At 39.4% G+C, this 19,351-nt stretch overlaps 1 protein-coding gene and 1 long non-coding RNA gene across 47 annotated transcripts in view; one reads left to right on the forward strand and one right to left on the reverse strand.

The window, feature by feature from the left end:
* The window catches only part of ank3 (ankyrin 3), a 586,147-nt gene that overhangs the window by 282,476 nt on the left and 284,320 nt on the right, over positions 1-19,351 (forward strand). The window lies entirely within an intron of this gene.
* On the reverse strand, positions 1,797-17,496 carry LOC134298019 (uncharacterized). Of its 3 annotated transcripts, none has more exons than XR_010004990.1 (4): positions 17,406-17,496; positions 16,310-16,388; positions 14,948-15,018; positions 1,797-6,094 (listed from the first exon to the last, which is right to left on the reverse strand). It is a non-coding gene; the product is annotated as an uncharacterized LOC134298019 (long non-coding RNA). The 3 variants fall into 3 exon arrangements; XR_010004991.1 differs by having other exon boundaries at positions 14,932-15,018; XR_010004989.1 differs by lacking the exon at positions 1,797-6,094 and adding an exon at positions 13,740-13,953 and having other exon boundaries at positions 14,932-15,018.

Raw genomic sequence — 19,351 nt, forward strand, 5'->3', positions numbered from 1 at the left:
ACTGTCACCTGTCTCTATATATTTAAAATAAAGGATAGTGATTTCTTCCCAGATCAGACAGCAGGACTTCCATGCAGGCTTTGACTACCATGCTTTTTGCTCAGGACAAAATAAAATCATGCAATATCATCTCACCCCCTGGCAGCCTTATGAGTACACAATCCCAGAGTACTTCTGAAAAACACATGTTTGGTAATCCCAGATCACTATGAAACTTTATGTTGTTCCTCAGTATTTTACCAGTGATTATATTAATGAGAAGAACTACATATACACACAAACACAGAAAGAAGAGCATGGACACCAGACTTGATGGCCTCATATGTTGTAAGGCCCCAAAAGAACAGAAACATTTAATCAATGGGAAGAACCTGTGTGGGAATAAAACAGCCCCTCAGAAACTGATTAGTTGCCAGTCTCAAAAGTTCTCGAACATATAGGCAAAGAAGAAGAATGATGGGAGTTGCAGCCCAACATCTGGAGGCAGGATTTCCATATTTGATATGTTCGAATACAGCATATGCTCATTATTCAGCATTTGATTTGTATTCTAGTTGGGACTAACCAGTAGAAAATAAAGAAAATTGGGATTGCTATATTGATAACTGGAGAGAACTGCGTAGAAAAGGGGATTTCCACAGATTTTGCTAGTCAAGCAACTAAGTAACAAGCAAAATCTGCAGAAATTCTCTCTGCCACACAACCATTAAAGTTATAGGAGCATTCTCAAAGTTTCCACTCTGGTAACTCTTAAGGACAACCCTTTTTGTTCCAGTAGACCAGTGGTACTCAACCTGGGGTCCCCAGATGTTTTTGGCCTACAATTCCCAGAAATCCCAGCCAGTTTACCAGCTGCTAGGATTTCTGGGAGTTGAAGGCCAAAACATCTGGGGAACCACAGGTTGAGAACCACTGCAGTAAACCCTTGGACTGGTCTACTGTTCCTAGAAGTCTTATTTGTTTGGATAGTGTGTTTGTTTGTTTGTCATTGTTGCTTTTAAATTGAACTGTTACTGTAAGTTTTACAGCAGGATTTTGTTTTTATTTCATATGTTATTATGGTCAGTCACTTTCATCACCTTTTTCCATCAGGATGTTGGGGATTACAGGTTTATTTTAATTGAATAGTATTTAGAACTGATATAACCAGGTAAGAGCCATGCATGATGACAGATATAAATGACTTTAGAAAAAAATGCTTTCAGTTGCAAACTGCACAGATATATTGCAAAGACAAAACAATGTTGAGAAATGAAGACAACAAAAATTAGATTTTCTATTATCTGCATGGCATGTATTCTATTTGACAACAGTGGAATGAACAATATTTCTCAGTAATTTCTCTCAATTCAAGTGGATGACCCCTGCCTTCTGTTATTCTTCTTGAAGCTAGATTTTAGAGATTTTGGCCATCTCTGCTCTTCCATAGGCCCAATTAGGTATAACCATTGAGCAGATCACAATAAATTCAGCTTGAAAGGCCACATGCTCAATCTGCCTTGGGTCACAAACCCAAGAGAAGCTGTGTCTAAACAAGCTTTTCTGTAAAAGCTTTTCCAATGCGGTACTCTGCTTCCAACAGTTGTCAGAGTCCAAAAAATATACTTACCTTCCCCCACCTGCCCCGTGGCATCTTTAAGTGTATAAATCACTAATTAAAGCAGAAGATGGGTCTGTAAAAAAGAAAGGTCTGTGCCGAAGGAGCGGGAGATAAATAGGTTGGAAAGAGGCTAAAAAAGGCAAATATCAATTGACCAGAGAGCAATATTTTTGTGAACATGAGTTTTGGTCGAATGTTGTACTTGTTATCATGTTGTACTTTTTTCCATCTTTTTTATTGTAAATAGTGCTACATAAAATTATACAAACGTTCAGAACATTTTCCATTGGTAACACATGTTGTACTTGAAAGCAATAGGCCATACTAAATTTAATGTGAAATGCATATCTTTAGTTTTGTTTTGTTTTGGGCTGCGGGGAGGCAAGGGAATTTTAGTGTAGGAGGAAGCCACAGTGTTCAAAGGCGTCCTCCTGGCTATGTTCAATATTAAATTTATATTTATAGTTTATTTGGACAAGAGTGTATTTGGGTGGATTTCAGCTAACAGTGTGTTCGGGTAGGATTTATTCTGGTATCTTTGTCATGTCCCATAATAAATATCACTATGGTTGCTATTTAAAATCTTCACAAAAATAGAGTGTAGGAGGTGGCTTCTCTTCTCTGTCTCCTGGCAGCTGAGCTCCTAAAGAAATAAGGATGCAGAAGGACATAATATGATTTCTCTACCAGCATTCAAAGTCAACACCTGGCACCTTCAGGCATTTGTTGTTGTTTTTTTGGGGGGAGGGGCAGTGCCATGACAAGACCCAACAACACTGAAACATGACCTAAGATTTCTTATGTTTGTACGTTGACTTGTGGCAACCCTATGAATTTCGCAGGGATTTCTTAGGTGAAGAATATTCAAAGATATTTTGGCAATTCCTTCATTTCGAATATAGCCTCCAGCACCTGATATCCATGTGTGATCTCCCATCCAAATGCTAACCATGTCTGAATTGGGTCAGAACTGTGCTTTCTAGCAATACTTTGGAGATTTCTCCACTCCTCCTCTATGCCTGTGGATTTCCTTGAGATATTTCCTTCCTGCCTCCAGTGTCACCACGGCCCCACGTATTGGCAGAGAGAAGGCTGGATGCTACTTTGATAGGCTTAGAACGAGGAATGCATCTAACACACTATCACAATTTTTAAAAGCTCACATTGGCTCCTCTGTAATATCTCCTACATACCAATGCCAGTGCATTAAAATTATCCCGGAACAAACATCTTTGTAGTAGACATTGTGCTATAAGAGTATTGTACTACTGGAGTCAATCGAGTCTCTTTAGGCTAAAATTATGTAGTGGCAGGTGAACTCCATTGGATCTATTTATTTCTAAGCAAATATATTTCTGCTATGGGATACTTGGATAAAGCACAAAGTGGAAGGAGAAGATGATGGCTTGTTAATTGGAAAATACAGCGTGAAATAATCTATTATTTAGTTGCAGAGATTCATAAAATATGAACACCACTCTGACATGAATTAATGTAGACCTATCCATACCCTCCACCTATCCTGATTCGTCAGAGGCAGTCCTTAATAATCCTCTGTCATCACGCTTTTTCCAGCTGCTTTTACAATGCCCCAGTTTCTGTATCCTCTTCCCACTACCCCCCTTTGTCCTCAGTGTATTTTAGTTGTTGCAGCCTGACTCAGAAGGGAAAAGAGGAGAAGGTAATATCTAACTCTTTTTGATTGATTCCAGCAAAAGCAAACTGTTACAGGCTCTGCAAGCTTGCCGTCTTGAACTCACTTCTGGTTTTTAATCTGGCTGTGAAATGTGGTAGGGCATGTTTGTGAGGTCTTGAATCCAGCTCCAGTTCCAACTTTTGAGGGTCACTAGTCAAAAGAGACCTTGGGAGTCTCCTTGTTTCTCCTCCTTGTTCCATGAGTCTATTTTCTTGCTGTCATTCTCATATCATTATACTCTTCTCATCAGTCATGCTACTTGTTTGTTTGCCATCAATGAATAGTTAGGCAGTACCATCTCCTCTTCCACCTCACCACTACTAATAATGTCTGAGTCAGAATGAAAGGTGAATGAAGAATGAAGAAGCTGTTTCCCATGGAGAAAGGGAGAATTATATGGGAATTAATTATTGTTGTGTTCTCGATTGAATTTCCTTGCAGTTTGCTGAGTGTCAAGACTGTTTCCAGCCTTTTTCTTTCAGGGTCCTATGTAGTTCTGTGACATACTCTTAAGTTTCCATCTCATACAGTAATTTATTTTCGGGATAGGCAACACACCTTCCTTCGTCTTATATACAAAATAAAGTGATTGTTTCCCAAGCGGGTGATGGAGCGAATGTGATCCTAAATCCTCTTTTTTAACGGCTATTTAATGTGTTCGAATGTTTTTTTTAAAAAAAAATCATTATTGTAAACTAACCTGGGATTTGGGGGAGATGCTAGGAACCAAAATACAAAGAAACGACCTTATGATTGTTGATCTGGGTGAGAAGTGGGGAAAAGCGAGCGAAATGTGTGTAACAGTGCTGTAATTTTTAATAAATTAATAAAATGGAATATGGGAACCAAATGGCGAGTCCTTTCATAAAGGGGGTTGTTAACATATAAAGGAATTCCATCTACAATATCTTCTACTCCAAAAACAAATGAATTATACAATATTATACTACTAATAATACAATATAATAATATTAATTATATATTATATATTAAATGTAATATTACTAATAATATTAGCATATAATGATATAGTACAATATAGTAATTTAATGCTTATATTGTGCTATGCTAATAATATATTGTATGTTCATTTGATTTGTAAGCCGCTCTGAGTCCCCTTCGAGGTGAGTAGAGCGGGATATAAATGGAGTAAATAAATAAAGTCAGAAGTTGGAATGCGTGTTTTTATCATTTGAAACATTATCTGGATTTTGATACACTCTTGATAGTAGTAGAGTATCTCTTATCTGAAGTTGGACCAAAAGGATTTTGGATTTTGTTGGGATTTTGGAATACTTGTATTTGCATTTAATACGTTATGAGATATCTTGGAGGCTGGAGTATGCTATTCATATCTCATGTTTAAAAGAGATGCCTATCTACTTCAGCTGATTTGTGGCCAATTTTTCTTGTTTCCTCAAAATAGCCTTCTATAAAACATAAAGACATGTGATATTACAAAAGAGAAATCCATTAGTAGAGAATATTCCTATTCAGTCTTCAGTGACATAAGCCAACTCTAATGAGAAATCGACTGGCTGGAGATCACGCAAGAAGTGCCAACAAGTAGAAATCCGAGTCTTTGAATTTCTACATTGTGTCCTGTTATTGCAAAACATAAATAAAAAAATGCATTGGGGAAATGTTCAATCTTTAGATGGGTTTGCAATCTGTGCACCTATATACAGGCAGTTCCTGGGTTATGAACAAGATAGATTCTTGTAGGTTTTTCTTAACTTGAGTTTGTATGTAAGTTGGAACTGTCAAACCATAGTTAGTAGCCTGCCTATTTAGTTTGATATGCAGAGCGCAGAAGATTGCTATCCTGTTAAGGATATAGCAGCCCTTTTATGCTGTGTGTCCCTTAACTCAAGTCCTGATGAAAGAAAAACGCTTGTGTCAGCTGTGCTTTAAAGTAGAAACTGAAAGTAGTTCATCCACTTTAAGGTAACAAAAATATGTAACACAGTTCACAGTAGATATCCTCACTACAAAGAAAAAGTAAACAAACATTGTCTCCTTGATAAATCTTCTCTTTGATAATAGGAAGGAAAAACGTCTTTCCTTACTAAGGTCCAAGATGCCCTTGACTGGTGCAATGAGAGGAACACCCACTCTTGGCTTTTTCTTTAGCTTCTCTTCAGTTCCAACTTCAGCAGCATGTAGTTGCAACACCAGTGGCTAGCAGTCAGTACCACTAGCTGCATACACCAGCTACTTACACCAGTAGCTAACAACCAGCAACAGCAGTGAGCAGCTAACTCACAGTTTGTTTTATTCACTAGGGTTGTTAACACACCCATCTAACACACTGCAGCTGCTACACTCTTGTTGCAAAAGTTCTGATCCTTATTATTACTTGGGAAAAGTCTGTAGTAACTTCTGAGTATCTACAGGAACAGGTACATTTTTATCAATCAACAGGTACATTATCTATCTATCAGCAACATAGGAAAGGATTTTGCTGTTGGTGCCCCTGTTCAAGACATTCCACTTCGCTTTCTGTCCCTGTGATAATTGGATTTTTTAAAAAAATGGCTTGTTGTGGAAGCAAGGATTGGTGAGAAAGCTTCGGTGGAGACACCTTTTCCCCATGATCTCTTTTTCAGGAATAAATTTCCCTTCGGGGGGGGGGGGGGAGTAGATGATGATGATGATGATGATGATGATGATGATTCTTCTTCTTCTTCTTCTTCTTCTTCTTCTTCTTCTTCTTCTTCATTGCCATCATCAGCTTTGTATCCCGCTGTTCTTCTCATGGGGACTCAAGGTAGCTAACATCTATCCACACTAGACAGCTTAAAAAGACAATATAAAGGTTAAAAAACAATTAAATAGTAACAGATTTATTTCACTTCCTATTGTCTCACCCCTATTCTTAACTATGAGTTGTTTTTAAATCAGATGTTTGTAACTCTGGAACTGCTGTACTGCATCTCCCTCTGTAATGTCCATAAAAGTAGAACTGTGAAGCATCTACATCTGTTTACAAGGGGTGTGTTTTAGATTTCAATAAACACTAACCTGCAACTAGATTAAGCTGATTTGAGTAGATTTAAAAGATGTCTCAATTGAAATGGGAGTGCTTTGAAGCAGACCAAAACCAAATCTGAATACTCCTATAGATTCATTGGAAGAGTGAACTTAACTGGGTCACAAGGGTAAAGAGTTTGCTGCATTAGTCTTTTGCAGGATAAAAAAGCAGAAGGTGTGAGGAAGGGAGAAAAAAAGGAATGTGGCACAATTTAAGACTGGCTTTAATTTTAGCATGAGCTTTTGCTGATGTAAACCCACATTTATACTATACTGTATAAGGTAAAGGTAAAGGTTTCCCCTGACGTTAAGTCCAGTCATGTCTGACTGGGGGTTGGTGCTCATCTCCATTTCTAAGCCGAAGAGCCGGCGTTGTCTGTAGACACCTCCAGGGTCATGTGGCCGGCATGACTGCGTGGAGCGCCGTTACCTTCCCGCCGGAGCGGTACCTATTGATCTACTCACATTGGCATGTTTTCGAACTGCTAGGTTGGCAGAAGCTGGAGCTAACAGTGGGCACTCACTCCACTCCCGGGATTTGAACCTGGGACCTTTCAGTCTGCAAGTTCAGCAGCGCAGTGCTTTAACACACTTCGCCATTGGGGCTCCTACTATACTGTATACTGTACTGCATTTGAAGAGGTAAATGTGATCCATCTTTCTCAGTCCCTTCCCAGCTCTCTATGTAAGGAAAACACCATAATTAAAGAGTTAAAATTTTATCATGGTCTCAGATCCCATGATTTGAGAATATGTTGAAATAGAATGTGAGGTTATCAGAAGAGTGTTCAAATATCCAGTGTTTTTGACAAAGTGTCCAGTGCTTTGTGTTAGTTTCTTTCCCCAAACCAGGAATGTTAGATCTGTTTTGGTAAATTTGGTGGGACCTGGGCATGTTTTTAATAATGATTATCTGTTTGGAAAATGTTAGATGTTCAACTACCGCAGTCTTTGCCACATCCAACATCCAGACATTTGTGACTTTGTGAACAGAAAAATAATCAAAACTGGGTTGCTGTGAGTTTTCTGGGCTGTATGGCCATGTCCCAGAAGCATTATTTCCTGATGTTTTGCCCACATCTATGGCAAGCATCCTCAGAGCTGGCCTATTTCCTATATACCTCACAACCTCCAAGGATGCCTGCCATAGATGTGGGCAAAACATCAGGAAAGCATGCTTCTGGAACATGGCCATCCCGTCCAGAAAACTCAGAGCAACCCAGTAATTCCGGCCATGAAAGCCTTCAAACAAAACATTTTTATAATGTATCCTAGCTCCCTACCCTGCACTCATCTTTTGCAATTTTGCAGCCTTACTTAATTATGCTTCCAGCCACCCTTATAGGTATTGTCATACACTCCTTTCCCTAACAAACCAAAACCAAGGTGGTGTAGGCTGGACTTCTCCTTTTGGGGGAAATCATCCATTTCTCAAGGGTGCTTTTTACCTGAACCACTTATTTTTCTAAAACTTTGCAGGTTTATTACTGGAGAAACAACTACTTTTGCATATTTCCTCCAGTACTAATAAGCAAGGGGAAAATTACAGTGGCTAATTCATTTCTAGTAACAATTATGGGAAATACAAGGATACAAATTATCAAATTTATATAGTAGACCCTCCAGAAATGAGAAAACCATGAATAAAGTACCATCTATTTTTACCTTTGTAATGGTGCTCCATGCAGTCATGCTGGCCATATGACCTTGAAGGTGTCTGCGGACAAAACCGACTCCTTGGCTTAGAAATGGAAATGTCCGCCAACACCCAGAGTCGTCGGGCACAACTAGACTTAATCTCAGGAGGAAACCTTTACCTTTACCTAAGAATCTCTAAATCCCCAGAGAAACTATATGGCCAACTTCCATCATAGGTAGATCATAGAATCATACTAGAGGACCTAAACATTTCTAGGATCGAGCATACTAATCACAAATAATCAAAATCTGATGCCATGCATAATGAATACATGAAATACTGTGCTGTTTTTGTTTAGGTATTCAAAAGCCAGCTCACACCATTGCATCCTACTCTTGTGTTATACCATCACATTCTGTACCCCATTCCCTGACCTGATCTCTGTAGGCATATTGGACCTGTTCTTGTCCAAAAACTTTGAAGAGCACTGGATTGGAAATCCTTCTCTAGCATGGTCAATAAAAGGAAGTCAGAGTTTTGCCAACATAATTCGTTTGCTTCCCATTGAGCTCATGTCGTCAAGGACAGATACTTAAACTGCCTAGTGAAATCTGAAACTTTATTTTATAGGTAGAAGTGCCTGTGGGGTACTGAACTGCTTGTTCTTTGCCTCCGTTTCCCTTTCTTTGCTTCCAGTAGATCTTTTTTCTCTCTGATGGCAATTTGTGGGCTGAATTTCCCAAAACAATATGAGCTGTTTATATATCTGATTGATTCTTAGACATATTTGTTTTATTTATCATGTCAGAAGCCAATACAGTTATAATGTATAGAAAAACCACAAAGTTAAAAACTTGGCATTATACTAAATTTCCTTTGACCAGAAGCTGGCCACTTCAAGTGCCTCTGGTATCACTGTAAGAAGGTTCTCCATAGTGCATGTGGCAGGGCTCAGGCTGCATTGTAGTAGGTGGTTTGTGGTTTGCTGTTCTCCACACTCACATGTCATGGACTCCACTTTGGAGTCCCATTTCTTAAAGTTGACTCTGCACCTCATGGTGCCACAGCACCAAGTTGCCCAGTCTTCTGTGTGCCCGGGGGGAGTTTCTCATCTGGTATTAGCCACTGATTGAGTTTCTGGGGTTTAACCTGCCACTTTTGGACTCTCGCTTGCTGAAGTGTTTCTGATGGTATCTCTGTAGATCTCAGGAAGTCTTAGACATATGAATAACTGCATGCCAAACCCACACATCTGGTATCCAAAACAGTTTCCAGACTAGAGGGCATGATTCTTAGGCAAGACCGAGTCTCCTCTGATTTCATATTTTAGATCAGTGGTTCTCAACCTGAGGTCCCCAGATGTTTTTGGCCTACAACTCCCAGAAATCCCAGCCAGTTTATCAGCTGATAGGATTTCTGGGAGTTGAAGGCCAAAGACATCTGGGGACTCCAGGTTGAGAACCATTGTTTTAGATAGACCTTAGTATTCATGATTACTTCCACTGTTGAGTAGTAGATTATGCAACTGTTCCATCAGGTGAATGTAAGGACTTTCTGGATCCTTTGCTGTTTCTAATGAACAACCTGTTTGTGGTGCTGGCATGGTAAACATTGTGTTTATCTTGCTCAATTGCATCTTGAATTGCATGGCTATGGGGAATGCTTTTGCACTGGCAGCTTGTAACCTTAATGGATATCCTGCTGGTTGATGAAAAGAATTAAACAATTGTCTAGGCCTTACATTAATAATGTGACTAATCTATCCAAGAAATCAGTCTAGTTTTGTACCTTTATTTTTCATTTAGAAAAATTAAAGTTGAATGCTTTAATCCCTGCATCATTATGTTATACCCAGTTTTATAGTGTCTGGTTTGCTGTGGTCACACTATGAAATAATTTCCTATTTTCCTTGTGGTCCCAACTATATCTACCAGCAGTTCCCACACTTTATCCCTGCCCTTCCTCCTATAGGTTTAGTGTTTTAAACTGACGTTGCTCTTTTACTTCTAATTTACTTCTAACCCCAACCCTTGCATTTTTGTCCACCAGCCCTGTTCTGAAATACTATTGAACAATTCCCTTTCCCCCGAATTTCAGTACTCATACTACTCCGACTATTGGCTGTTGATGATGCTGTTTTTATGTTATTGTCTTGTTGTAATGATGTTGATTATATTGAGATATGTTTTAATCTAGGTTTGGTTTTAATTTTTGATGGATTGAGCTTGTCCCCATGTAAGCCGCCCCGAGTCTCTTCGGGGAGATGGAGGCGGGATATAAAAATAAAGTTATTATTATTTAATAACATATATAAACAACAGGGCTCAGACCAAAGCAACTCTAGAGGCTAATGTCAAGGTTAAAGTCAAAAATAGAGCTTGGGAAGTTGCTTTTTTTAAAAAAAAAACAACTAATTACAGTGACTATTATTTGGCTCCTCTATAGTGAGTTATTGTTGCCATCTTTGAAATCTAATTATTTTCACCTCTGTTCAAAGCCATTTCAGACTTTTAAATTACTTCTTAAAAACATACTATTTGAATGTTACAAGCCATTGAACTTTGATACACAATACTTTTTTCTCCTCTCCATCTTGCCATTGCCTAAACAGAAAACAAAGCACAAAAGACAAGACAAGCCAGCATCTGAATCAGAAATGCCTAAAAGGGAGTGTTGTTGTCCCTTGTTTAGATGTTATATCTTCTTTACTGGAAAAAAGAACTAAGAGTGCATCTGCATTGTAGATTCAGTGCAGTTTGATCTCACTTCAAATCGTCATGGCTCAATGCCGTGGCATTATGGGAGGCGTCGTTTGGTGAGGCAAAAAGTTTTATTTTTTAAAGTGGAAGTTTACAATCATATCTTAGTAAAGTTACTTTTTTGGACAATTGCAGTATCCCTGGTCAACATGGTCACTGAGAGTTGTCATTCCCACAACTTAATTTTCTGAGTGTCTACATGATAAGAGCCAAAAATATAGAGAATCTGTGATCAAACATTTTAGTTATTTTTATCTTTATAACTGCTGAAGTGGGAGAAGGAGGTGTGTTAGTGAAAACTGATGACAGAACTGATTCAGATTTATATGCTAGTCTTTTCACCACGATCATTCTCCCCAACTGGCTGTTATTACCTGAGAGAGTAATGTGATGGATACGTCAGTCAATCTGATATTTCTATTTTGTTACTTTATTTAACTTTCATTCCACATTTTGGGCCATAACAAGTCCACAAGGCATGTCATTAAAACAATGACAAAGCGAAAGCCAGATAAATTATATATAGATATCTTGGCACCTTCTGCACCTTTATGGGTCATTCAACCTAATTTGGAAATCTGTAACAACTGGTGAGAATAACATGTTTGAATCCCATTGATGTCACCATCTCAGTCTGGATCTATACTGCCTTATAAAATCCAGGTTATCTGCTTTGAACTGGATTATATGGCAGTGTAGACTCAAATAATCCAGTTCAAATATAATAATCTGGATGATCTGTTTTGCTAATCTTGATTATATGGCAATGTAGATCCAGTCTCAGGCGAAGTTAGAAACAGGGCTTGATTGAAGAGTGATACATTGGTAAATAAATAGATATTGTCATGGTTTGCAAAGGCACTGTGCTGTGTGTGTTAACTGGAAAATGAAGTGCATAAAGCCAATTGGCTGAGCCTGCAAAGATTTGGGGATTGAATTGATACTGTTTCTGTTCTGCTGCTGCAGAATATGTTTGGACAAGTTTTTAATGCTGACTGAGTACTGCTGGTGGAGAGAGAGCAGTGTACTCAGAGAGGTCTTGCTATTTTGAGGCCTGTTTGCTGCTGAGAAAAGAGGGAGAAGAACCAGGACTATATTCTTCTCTGAAGCAGATTTGTAGACTGAGAAAGGATTATCTATGACTGTGGACTTCTGTAAGTGATCAGATGGAGAATTGTAAATACTATTGTTTTTGATATCTTGGAATCAATAAAGTTCCTGTGTTTTTGTTTTGCAAACCTGAGTTGCATGTTATTGTTCTACGGGTGACTCTGGATCGCGGGCACACGTAGAGCTTCCATTTATCATCATCAATCCACTACAAATATATCACTTTCAGACTCTGCCACTTTCATGAGTTCTCAATTAGAAATCTGTTCCATTTTGTCAATTTTAGGAAATATTATATACATTTAAGTATTATTTTAGAATTTATTTCTCTTAAAGTAGCCATTTCTAAACACATTTTACTTGTTTATGTCTACCCATTTTTGTACTGATCACTGCCAAGGCAGCGGAGGCTTCTAGGAGTTGAAGTCCAAAACATTTGAGGTTTGGGAATCACTGCTTCAGTCTAAATGTGCCTGCAGTAGCTTGAAACACTGATGAATCCCTGGTCTATCTTTCATAAGGTATATTGGAAAGACAACACAAAGCCATTTGTCTTTTTCAGTTTTCCTTGCCCTGTACATGGCTTAAAGATCACATTTGTAACTAACTCATTTGCTCTGGCAAAAGTGTCAAATGGATAACCTCAAAGCCTTTAATAAAATTTTGGTCAGAATTATTATCACTTATCACTGTTTTCAAGTTTTGCAGTATCCAGCATGTAAATGTCATTATTTCACTATCTAAATCTTGCTGTGGAGCAGGGCTTCTTAAACATTTCTGCTTGCGGCACAAGTTTTTACATAGTATATAGGTATATAAAATAGGTATAAAACCAAACATTTACTGATAACATCTCAGCATTTGCAATATTTGATGAACACTCTGATTTTCCTTTTTTTATGAAGTACATCTGAAGCATTTGTAAACACTGCACAATATATTAGTCTAAATGTCTAAAACAGCCATTAGGTGATTCAGAAACTTTTTAATGTTGCTACATTTTTGGGACCACAACATTGAGCTAAGAGGATCCCATTTGAGACTGACGCCCCTTTCACACATCTGAATAAAATCCCATATTATCTGCTTTGAACTGGAATATATGGCAGTGTGGACTCAGATAACCCAGTTCAAAGCAAATATTGTGGGATTTTCTGCCTTGATATTCTGGATTATATGGCTATGTGGAAGGGCACAGAGACTCACGGTTTCAGGAGCAGTGATATAGGGCCCTTCTACCTGCCATATAATCCAGAATATTAAGGCATTATCTGCTTTGAATTAGATTATCTGAGTCTACACTGCCAGTTCAAAGCAGCTAATCTGGATTTTATTCAGATGTGTGGAAGGGACCAATGTTGTGGTCCTGAAAAATGTGGCATCAAGGCAGATAATCCGCATTATCTGCTTTGAATTAGATTATCTAGCAGTGTAGATTCAGATAATCTAGTTCAAAACAGATAATCTGGATTTTATTCAGGTGTGTGGAAGGGACCAATGTTGTGGTCCTGAAAAATGTGGCAATGCTAAAAAGTTTCTTGAGATCCAGAATATCAAGTCAGATAATCCACATTATCTGCTTTGAACTAAAATATCTGAGTCTACGCTGCCAGATAATCCAGTTCAAAGCAGATAATCTGGATTTTATTCAGCTGTGTAGAAGGGGCCTTAGAGTAAGAAATGTATAATGAAGAAACACTGTGTATCTTGGTTTTTAAAAAATGACTTTTGGAAAAAAATAAAATAGTGGGTGTACTCCTTATGAGTGCTATGTTTATTTTTCCACCAGCAAAATCCCTTTAAGTAATAACATTATTCATTATTTATAAAGTACTTTACTGGCAAGGCACTGTAAAATAATTAATGCCCAGCGGCTTTTAGAGATGATAAAATGTGGTTTTGTTTCAGCATCAGAAGTACACCCACAAATCTAACCAAGTCACATGACAAACATTTTCTTTCTGTAATGAAAAACGTGTCTTTGTATAATAAGATTTTAATGAATTTCTCGTCACAATTGCGGTGAAATTTGAAATTGCTCAACATTATATAACTAAAATAGGTGTAACACTTTAAAAATGCATTCTTCTTGCACTCCTCCTTTCGCTTTCCACTGCTGGAGAGATAAATGCAACATGATCATTATACGTAGGGTGTAATCCAAGAACAAATAACATGGTGGGATTAATGAACAATTAACTCTGATCATATGTTATAGGCAGCCCTGATTAGACTCCACACACTTGCTTCCATTTACAAAATATCTGTTTTAATTCCCCGTTTGTGCTGCCGTTATTCTTTGAGGAGAGTCCTAATTGCTCATTCGGTCTGTAACCATAACTGCCATTCCCTTGGAGGTAGGGCTCATATCATTCAGTGCTCATAGCAACCAGACAAAGAGCTGTTCTGTTTCCAGTGGCATGTGTGGCCACGTGAGCGCAAGCGTCGCTGTCAAAATCGAACCGGAAATTATTATTTTCCCCTCCCTTTCCCATCATGTTAATTTCGAAGCGTTTCTTTCTCCTGTTCTGCCAGGTTGTGTAGCAATTAATAGAAAATATTTTTTAAAAAACATGCAGGGAATATGTGTGTGTGTTTGTATGTGTGTCTGCAGTAGTTTTTTAGGATGTGGGGGTTGGCCAGCCTTTGTTTAAATGTATGCTGTGTAAAAGGAAATGAGATTTCTCTGCTCTCTGTAATTTATTACCTTATTAAACCAGGCAAACATAAACTCCACCATAGCTTCCCATCTAGATTGTCAGTGGGTTCCCAGTTTAACATGCATTTAAGATGTTTTGGTTAATGCATGCTAAGTGTAATCCGTGAGTTTATTTTCAAGTGCATCCTCACTGCGGCTTTCAAAGTGTCACCCAAGATGCGTGCATACGGGTGTGCTTGTGAAAACAGCTTCTGTTGAAAGGGTGTGTCCCCGTGCAATGTTAATGTCACTGGGGGACACATAAAGAACAGGCTGAGAAGCTGCAGTGCCGCAGCAGGCAGAGGAAGAGTGAGCGTGATGCACAACCATTTGCTTCCTCCGCCATCCCCCTAGGCACCTTGATCATACCGAAAAGCGAAACAAAAGGAAAATTACCATGTCTGTGGCTAACCTTGAGTGTTGAAGCAGAAGTCTTTTATCCATTTTTATTGCTTGGCATCCTGCAGCGGGAAAGCCATGGAGCTGGAAGAGATTGCAATGCAGGGCAATGTACATCAAGAACATCAATTATGGAGCAGGCAGTGGATTCCAGCCCCTTCCCTCTCCCCCAGCAGCTGCCTCTTCTTGCAATCTGGCATAGATCCCATTGTATGATGCAGGTTGTGTGACATTCAAGCTCAAAAATATGGAATGTTTAAAAAGTCAGAGGGTCTTTGGTCAAGATACGACATAGAAATAATCGAGACTTCAAGTTTAATGCTTAAAGTCTTTGGATTTTTTTAATGAGCTTTTTAACTGTTGTTGTTATGGTTTGCCTTCAAGTCATTTTATAGTTATGGCAACTCAGGGTTTTTTTCACAGAATTAGTTCAAAGAAGGATTTGCCTTTTACTCCCATTGAGACTTGAGAGTATCAGTATCACCCAGGGGGTTTCCAAGGCCAAATAGGGATTGAAATACTGGTCTCCCAGGTTGGATCTACACTGCCATATAATTCAGGTTATCACATTAATCAATTAATCAAATTAATCCAGATTATCTGATCTGAACTGGATTATATGAGTTTACACTACCAGACCGAAAGGTCCCAGGTTCAAATCCCGGGAGCGGCTTGAGCACCTGCTGTTAGCTCCAGCTCCTGCCAACCTAGCAGTTTGAAAACATGCCAATGTGAGTAGATCAATAGGTACCGCTCCGGCAGGAAGGTAACGGCGCTCCGTGCAGTCATGCCAGCCACATGACCTTGGAGGTGTCTACGGACAACGCTGGCTCTTCGGCTTAGAAATGGAGATGAGTACCAATCCCCAGAGTCAGACATGACTGGACTTAATGTCAGGGGGAACCTTTACCTTTACCTTGCACTGCCATATAATCCAGTTCAAAGCAGATAATCTGGATTTTTATGGCAGTGTAGATGGGGCTCCAGAGACCTAGTCCAACACTCAAATTTATTTATCATATCTTGGAATCTGTAGCCCCAAGGAAATTATTTTAATTGTTTTACCACTTCTACAATGAGAGGAGCCCCCAGTGGCACATTGGGTTAAACTGCTGAGCTGCTGAACTTGCTGGCCGAAAGTTCGGCAGGTCGAATGTGCAAAATGGGATCCATAGCCTAAACGATTGCATCATATCATTTTGCTGCTGTTCAAAGTTTCCCTTCTATAGCATATCAAAAAAATAAAGTTTCTTTCTTGTAACAGTGGCACAATAAGACCCATTGGTTAGTCCCAGATAGAGCACATCCACTGAATCAATTGTGCATAGCTAGATAAACTAGCTAGCGGGTTAAACCACTAAACTGCAGAACTTACTGATCAGAAGGTCAGCGGTTCGAATTCATGGGGCGGGGTGAGCTCCTGTAGTTAGTCCCAGCTTCTGCCAACCTAGAATCTTGAAAACATGCAAATGTGAGTAGATCAATAGGTACCTCTTTGGCAGGAAGCTAACGTCACTCCATGCAGTCATGCCGGCCACAAGACCTTGGAGGTTTCTACGGGCAACACTGGCTCTTTGGCTTAGAATGGAGATGAGCACCAACCCTCAGAGTCAGTCATGACTAGACTTAATGTCAGGGGAAAACCTTTACCTTTACCTACTACTTCATCATGGGGAACATGCCTCAGGGCAGTTCCAGACAATACTTTTAACCTCAGCTTAGTTGCGTTTCTTAAACGCGCTTGTGCCTGGGTTGAAATCCAGACATCTCCCCTAGCATCTGCACTTTCCTGGGGTAGTGCCCAGATGCCCTGCTGGACTTTCTGGCAGGGCAATGGGACACAAAGCAACCCTCCCCCTCCCCCCCCCCCCCCAGAAAAGCATTAAAAATGGAAAATAACTTACCCGGCCACGATTCCCGCTACTCCGAAGCTCTCCTGGCATGTAGAAATGATGTGTCAGTAGAAGGTGGGACCAGGAGCTATTTTCCTCCTCTCCGCCTCTCCATTTCTATGCACCAAGAGAACTACAGAGAAGGGGAAATGGTGGCTGGGCAAGTTTTTTTCTTTTTTAATGCTTTTTTGGGGGGGTGTTGGGGGGCATTAGAACCCTCTCAGATATTCTGGGCTCATGGAGCCCAGAAAACACGAGAGGGCTGTGCAGATGGGCCCCTCCCAGGACTTCTGGGGAAGCAGTCCAGACACGGCCCTCAGCTCAAAAGACCAACGTCTTCTAAGAACAAAGCAGGGTTTTCCTGCTTTGAAGCAAAGGCATTCATTTTTACATGGGACATCATTTGGATGCCCCTCGTGAAAATGCGGAAGGACACACACTTTACGTGCTGTCTGGATGCACCCCCAGAATAGTTGCTTAGCTGTTGGTGTCATTGCCATTATTGATGTTGTTGCTGTCGTTGTGTGCTTTCAAATCATTTCAAATTTATGGTAGCCTTAAGATGACCTTATCACCCACTGGGTTTCCATGGCTGAGCAAGGATTCAATTTCTGGTCTTCCTGGTTCAATGCTCAAGATATGACACTATGCTGGCTCTTAAAAATAGCCAGTTTTATGTCCATGGTAATGATGATGACAGCAATGATAAATGTCACAATGGCACCATGAGAACAATAAGAAAAAGAGGAGGAGGTGAAAGAAAGGCATGAAAAGTATACTTAGGACCTTAAGGCCCCTTCTCCATTGCCATATAAAATCCAGATTATCTGCTTTGAACTGGATTATATGGTAGTATAGACTCATAATCAAGTTTAAAGCAGATGATATGGATTGTCTATTATGATAATCTGGATTATATGGCAGTGTAGAAGGGGCCTAAAATGGCAGGCAGCATTTAAAACTATGAGGAGGGAGTCATCTTGAAGGATGAGTATGCAACGGAAATGTCATAGTATGAGAAAAGAAACATTAATGACACATGTCACCATGATCTCTGTAGTGTATACGGGCAGGTAATTAAATGTAAAGCCAGTCATTCCTAAGTTAATGTCTTAACTTCAAGGAAAGTTGTAGACTTCTATAGACATTAGTGTCACTGTCTCTGTTGAAAGGCAAAACTGATAAATCAAACCTTTCAGTCATAAACTAAGGAACCGGAATGTTGGAGACCCCCTTTACATGGGTCAATAGGAATGAGGAGTAGGCAAGGCATTTTTAGCAGGATTTTTCAAGTGCAGTCAGATAGGTAATTTCTTAACTTTATTCTAAGGAGAAGCCACTTGGAGTGCTGTTGTCAACATCAAAGAACACATTCCTTTGAAAGATTTAGAGTGGTGTTTTCCAAATTGTTGTAAGCCTGACAGCAGATCATTAAATTAAAGTTGGGTTAAATGCTACATTTACTTCAAAGCATTATTTTTGGAATGGAGGAAAGTAAGAGTAACCTGTCCAAGAGAGGAAACTACTGAAGCCTTTAGATGGAAGTTACTTTACTGTTGCTAATGGACTTGAAAATGTATTGCTTGTCTTTTATTGCCCCTTGTCTTTGGTCTTCACATGGATAACAAAAATAACATCAGAGATATCTGTGATTCCGACATTGTCACTTTTCTTCTCCTGTTTGATTGTAAACATCTTAGCCTGGTGAAGAAGCGAATGAAGCTTCAAATGTTTGCACAGTGTATTTTTTTTCTTTTTAGTTGGTTCAATGACTGTAAATTTATGGATGTTTTTCCATATTGCTGTATGGCCAACACAGCAACCCCTCAAGCCTTGTTGTTTCAATCTGATGATATGGTTGCACCCAATGCTCAGAGTTGTTATCAGCCAAAGTTTATCAAAAGTATGCAAGGATGGGTATCTGTTAATCACCGGGTCACAGGAAATTGTCTAGGAGCCCCTGGTGGCGCAGTGGATTAAACCCTTGTGCCAGCAGAACTGCTGACTTGAAGGCTGGGTTGCTGACCTGAAGGTTGCCGGTTCGAATCCAACCCGGGGAGAGCACGGATGAGCTGCCTTTATCCAACTCCATGCAGGAACATGAGAGAAGCCTCTCACAAGGATGGTAAAAACATCAAAATACATCTAGGCATCCTCTGGGTAACATCCTTGCAGACAATCAGTTCTCTCATACCATATGTGACTTGCAGTTTCTCAAGTCACTTCTGACACCAAAAAGAAAAAAAAAGGAGATAGTCTACCTTGGGTAGTAGCCTTTGATCATATTGTTGTTATTTCATTTATTTCACACCATTAATATGGGAATTATAAGTCTTAGAGAGTGTTGAGGCTATCAGAGAAGAGAGGGGGAGAGGGCAGATATTCCAGGGAAACTGAAATTTGAAAAGGTGATTTTGGGATAACAGCTAGTTGACAAGGAAAGAAAGCCCAAGCCCATCTATTGAACCACACAGTCAAGATTAGAATCCAATGCTGGCTAGCAAAGAAAAGGTATGAGCATTGAA

This window comes from Anolis carolinensis, chromosome 3 (genome assembly GCF_035594765.1).
Source record: "Anolis carolinensis isolate JA03-04 chromosome 3, rAnoCar3.1.pri, whole genome shotgun sequence".
Classification (NCBI taxonomy): Eukaryota; Metazoa; Chordata; class Lepidosauria; order Squamata; family Dactyloidae; genus Anolis; species Anolis carolinensis.